Source organism: Leopardus geoffroyi, chromosome C2 (genome assembly GCF_018350155.1).
Source record: "Leopardus geoffroyi isolate Oge1 chromosome C2, O.geoffroyi_Oge1_pat1.0, whole genome shotgun sequence".
NCBI lineage: Eukaryota > Metazoa > Chordata > Mammalia > Carnivora > Felidae > Leopardus > Leopardus geoffroyi.
The window spans coordinates 120,775,001-120,780,926 of NC_059333.1; the positions used below are offsets into that span (position 1 = coordinate 120,775,001).

The window sequence follows — 5,926 nt, forward strand, 5'->3', positions numbered from 1 at the left end:
AAGTAAATTGTTTGATTTTGTAGATATAGATATGCATACGTCCATATAAATGTGTGAAAAATTCTTAATTTATAAAAGGCTTACAAATAAATTAATAAAAGAGAAGCACACTAGCACAATAAAAGGCAAAAGATCTGAAAGGAAAAATTGCTAAAGAAGAAATGCAAATGGGATACCAGACATATTTAATCTCACTAAGGATTTTTTAAAAATGCAAGAGAAAAAAACGCCTAAAAATATTTTCTCCTATCATACTGATAGAAAATCTTTGCTTCCCCAGTCTCTCTCTTTTTTAAAACGATATCAAGTTTAGATGTTACTTCAGTCAAAAGGGAATTTTTACATACTAGCAAAAAGTATAGCCATTTTCCACCATCAGATGGACAATTGGACAGTATGTAACAAAAGCTCTAGAATGTGTTGAAACACTTTTGCCCATTATCTGCATTCTAAGAATTAATCCAAGGAACTAAGAAGTGTGTGAAAACAAAACAAAGCAAAACTTTATGAATGAGTTTATTTCTCATAGTAGCATTCGTGATAAAAAAAAAAAAAAAAAAAAAACTAGAAATATCCCAAACTTCAAAAGTAGAGAAAAATTGAACTGTAGTATACCCATGTGATAAATACCATGCAACAATCAGAGATCATGTTTTGAAGAATGTTTAAGAACACGAGCTATAGGGGCGCCTGAGTGACTCAGTTGGTTAGGGATCCGACTTTTGGTTTCAGCTCAGGTCATGATCTCACAGTTTCGTCAGTTTGAGCCCTGCATCCGGCTCTGTGCTGACCACACGGAGCCTGCTTGGGATTCCCTCTCTCTCTCTCTCTCTCTCTCTGCCCCTCCCCCCACTCACACTGTCTCTGTCTCTCTCAAAAATAAATAAACTTACCAAAAAAACACGAGCTATAAAATTTTTTAAGTCAACTAAAAACTGTATACATCGTGTGCTACTTAACTTTTCACCTGTTTACTGAGTGGTATAATAATGAGTGATAGTTAATATTCCAACTTCAGAACTTTTCGAATTTTCACAATGATCTCATATTCATGAGGGAAAAAAAGATATATTCGTGGTAAAATAGGCACGAAATAAGAAGTTAGGAAGAGGCCAGGGCTGGCCCAAGGGTAACCTGCCGAGCCCCTTCTTAGACAACAGAGATTTAAACAGTTGCTCTATATTCTGAGTCCTGGAAGTTGGCTGTGTTGCCAGTGGTTACAGCGGGGCAGTGACTTTGTAAGATAATGCGGGGCTGGAGGAGATAGTTCTGATCAATGGGTTTTGAGACAAGGACAAAAAACTCACCACCATTAAAAAACACTTTAAACTGGAAGCAACCAAGATGTCCTTCAGTAGATGAATGGATAAATAAACTGTGGTCTATCCAGACAAAGGAATATTATTTAGCAATAAAAAGAAGTGAGCTATCAGGACTTGGAGAGAAAACTTAAATGCATATTACTAAGTGAAAGAAGCAAATCTGAAAAGGCTGCATACTATATGATTCCAATAATATGACATTCTGGATATGACATTTTAGAAAAGGCAAAACTATGGAGACAATAAAAAGATCCATGGTTGCCAGGGGTTGGGGGCAGGGGGAGGGAAGGGGCACCAGGAAGTGCACAGAGGACTTTTTGAGCAGTGAAAATGCTTTGCATAATATAGTAATGGATACATGTCATCATACGTTTGTACATCAAGAGTGAACCTTAATGTAAACTATAGACTTGGGGTAATCAGGATGTGTCAGTGTAGGTTCATCAGTTGTAACAAATGTATCCCTCTGTTGTGGAACATCCATTGTGGGGGAGGCTATGCGTGTGTGGAAGAAGGGGGTATAAGGGAAACCTCTGTACCTTCCTCTCAACTTCACTATGAACCTTAAACTGCTCTACAAAAATAAAGTCTTCATTTTAAAAAAACAAAAACAGGGACTCCGGGGTGGCTCAGTCAGTTAAGCATCTGACTCTTGATTTCAGCTCAGGTCATGATCTCATGGTGGTGGGACCAAGCCCCATATGAGGCTCCACACTGGGCATGGAGCTTGCTTAAGATTCTCTCTCTCCTCTGCCCCCTCCCCTGCTCTTGCTAAAAAAATTAAAATAAAATAATAACAATAAAAATAATAATAAAACAAAAACAAAAACCTTCTAGGGTTCCACTGTACACAATCAGCCACTTAAAATACTAATCCGTGGCAGAACCACCACCTATAAGACAGACTCCCCTTCTTTCTCCCTAAGCCTTCCCATGGCACTCACTTTATTCTGGTTTTAGTTGGATAAAAATATACCAGGTTATATATGGGGAGCAAGCAGTGTGAACTGCCCCCAGAGTATGAATAGCCCAGAGACATCTTTTTGGAAAAGAAGGATGGTGATATCTGCTGTAAAAAGAGATCTCCTCGGCTCCAAAAGGAATTTACCTTAGTGGCCCACATTTAAAAATCTAATCTTTCTATTACAAACAGGAACGAGCCACCAAGTCTCAGCAAACATTTTAAGAAAACCAACAGCATGAAAGAATCTCGAAGGTAAACAAAGGAACTGATTACTAAAGTGCATGTACAGGTTTGAAAAGAGACTGTATCCATCAAAATTGAACAGGATACTTGAACATAGTACAGAGAACAACTGCAATGCTTTGGAAATTAAGTACATAATTGTCAAAAGAAAAATCAATAGAAGGGCCAGAAGACAAAGTCACAGAAAAGATTGAGATTTAAAAGAAGGAAGAAAGAAGAAAGGAAAGGAGGAAATTTTTAAAGGAAAAGAGGAGAAAAACTTAAGCAAAATGGTAGCTCTAACTTCCATCTAGGAATTCCACCACCAATCCCACAGGAGTTCCAGGAGAGAAAAAAATAAGAACTGGAAGGAAGAAAATTAAATAAATCATTGAAGAAAATTTCCTAGAGCAGAAGCTAACACAAGTCTTGGATGCACCAATTACTGAACAAAAAGGCCCACACCTAAACATATTATTATGAAATTTTGAAACATCAAAGTTAAGGAGAAGAACAAAATCCTTAAGGGGGGGATGGGGGAAATATCTACAAAAGAACGGGCATCAGACTTCTCATCAATTATTCTGGATCCTGGGAGATAGTGGCACAATCCCAGCAAAGTTCTGGTAGATTATTTTCAACCTAAATTCTATAGCTAAGTAAACCATCAATCAAGTGCAAGAACTTTTTAAACATGCAAGGATTCAGAAATTTGGCTTTCTAGTTACACTTTCTGAAAGACTTATATGTATGCCAGCAAAAATTTAAATGAAACGAAAGAAACAGGAAGATGTGTGGATCAAACCAGAAGTGCAACAAAAAAAATGTCAAGATGACAGCTATGCAGCAATACTAAAACCTAAAACTCACACTGAAACAGGAAGTTGGGAATGCCCCCTGCACCCTCTAAAGGCCATCAATTAAAAAAAATCAATTTATTTCGACAACAGTGTAATTATAGAAGCTTGATATACCTACTAATTAGATAAATAAATCACGTGATTAAAATCTCCATCTCCAAAATCAGACTGTTTGGTTCAAATTACAAACTAAGTATGTGACCTTGAGCAATTACTTAAATTCCCCTTGGCTCACTTTTCTGGTTTAAAAATGGGTATAAAAATAATTTCTACTTCCTAGGGTCATTGTGGGTATTAAATGAAATAATGCATGCACAGTATTTAGTGCCTGACCTTGAGTAACTGCTATAAAAGATTTATTTTATTATTATAATATTCATATCAACAAGAAAAAAAGAGAGGCAATTAGAGATTTTAGAAAAGATAAAGAAAGCTGTCAAGAAATGTCATATGTCAAATCAAAGCAAATTAAACTGCAGCATGATTTTAGCAAGTAAAGTAATATGAAGTGGAAAACAGAGAACTCATTTGACCTTGAAGATTGGGTCTTTTCTCCTTTGAGTGCCATAAGTTTGGTAATTTAGGATTATTTTTCTTTCTCTACAACTCTAATCAAACTACTTGGTTCTCCACTGAATAATATTTACATAATTATAATTTCCAATTGCCATTTAATGGTTTTTGATTTTAAGAAACTAACCTATCGTAAAAGCACAGAAGACGTAATTATAGTTACAGATCAGAATATAAATGTAATAAACCTTGATCAAGTAACAGTAATAACCCATGTTGAGGGGAGAGGGGATAGAGACTAGGGGAAGGGAGAGGCTATGGTACATTTTCTCTTATTACATAAAGGGGACCCAAGAAATAGTGATAAAGTATAACCAAAAGAATGTATATAGTTATAAAGGGAAACAAAAGAAGACATTCTAAACAACAATATAACTTTCAAAAAAAAAAAAAGAGGAGAGAGAGGGATGATGTTCATGTGCTAAATTCCACAACTTCCCAAACCAACTTACTTTTTTGGACGTGGAGAAGGCAGAAGGATAATTTTACTTTTTATTTTATGCCTTGATGTTATTTGAAATTTTTCTCATATGCTTGAATTACTTATATGATTCAGTAAATCAAAAAGCATTGGTTCAGCGAGTTAATAAATATCCACAGAGAACATACTCTGTGCTAGGCCTTGTCTAGACCCTATGAATCACAAAATAAAGTCTTGCCCTCAAAAAGCTAGCATTCTCGTGAGGAAATTAACAGTAAACACAGAAACCATTTGATGAATAAGCAAATTTTAGAAGGTGACTGCTACGAAGAAAATGAAGTAATGTGATATGGGGTGTCTACAAGAGGGCAAGTGAAATCTTCCTGACTAAGGTGTTCAGAGGCCTCTGGGAGGAGATGAGATGTGAATGGTTGACAACAGCCATGCAAATGTTTGGGGGAGTGTCACATTCAGGGGCCAGAGACTGGAAGGAGCATGGCATGCAAATTTGAAAGAGGGCCAGCTGGTTGGAAGCAAAGTTAGAAAGTTAGAACGTTTCTATTAAAAATTCAGAAAGTTGCATGATTTTTCTCCAGAAACATTCATCTACTCAAGCATGGAGTGGATTGATAGTTGGGTTTGACCAGGTCAGGAGTATTGTCAAGCAAGGAGGAAAGGGGAGAGGATGAGACAGGTAATAGGAAATTGAAGTGCTATGTCACGGTTAAAATGTATTTCCAAAGACGGCTACAACAATATCCCCCATGCACATGCTCTTTTGCAGTATGATCCTGCCACTCACCCACCAAGAGGTGGAGTCTATTTCCCCTCCCTTTGGATTGGGGCTCACTGTATATTTTGTTTTGACTAAGAGAATGCAGCCAAAGTGCTGTGTGCTGTGTGCAAAGTTTCTGCAGCTTCGAGCTTTGCCAATTAAAATACTCACTCTTGCCATCCAGCTGTCATGTAAGGAAGCCCAAGACAGACCCTGGAGGCAGCCCTGCATGAACTGAGAGTGAGTGAGAGAGAGCAAGAGAGAGATCCCAGCCATCACCAGCGAGGTTCCAGACCTGAGATAGGCCGTCGTGGACACTCCAATCTCAGCTGTCATCTGACTCCAGCCTCATGAGGATCTCCAGCTGAAGCCACATGGAACAGAAGAGCCATCCAGTCAAGTGTTGCTCAAATTTCTGGCCTGCAGAATTGTGAGCAAATAAAGTTTGCTGTCTTGAGCCACTAAGCTCTGTGGTGATTTGTTATACAGCCTTAGATAAATCAGGAAGTGCTCCCTCAACTTGTTGCCATACTCCACTGAAAGGATATGAAGATTTGGGGCAGGGGGTATGGGATATATTAATACCATTTGTTGGAATTGAGGCTTTCCCAAGGTTGAGGGATTTCTGAATTGGGACTACTACTGTAGAGGGTTAGAAAGACACAAAGAGTGCAAAACTCAAAATCAACATTTTGAGGTAATGCTGTTATCACTGATGACAAGGACATGGATGTGACTGTAGGTGTGGGTAGTTGTGGTAGAGTAGAGGAACCAAGGAGATCAAGGAAC

General features: G+C 37.8%; 1 long non-coding RNA gene across 1 annotated transcript in view; it reads left to right on the forward strand.

The window, feature by feature from the left end:
* Window positions 1-5,602, forward strand: part of LOC123611456 — an 8,761-nt gene extending 3,159 nt beyond the window's left edge. The window contains exon 2 of the long non-coding RNA XR_006718680.1: window positions 5,322-5,602. This is a non-coding gene — a long non-coding RNA (uncharacterized LOC123611456). The remainder of the gene's footprint in view (window positions 1-5,321) is intronic.
* The last annotated feature ends 324 nt before the right edge of the window (window positions 5,603-5,926 follow it).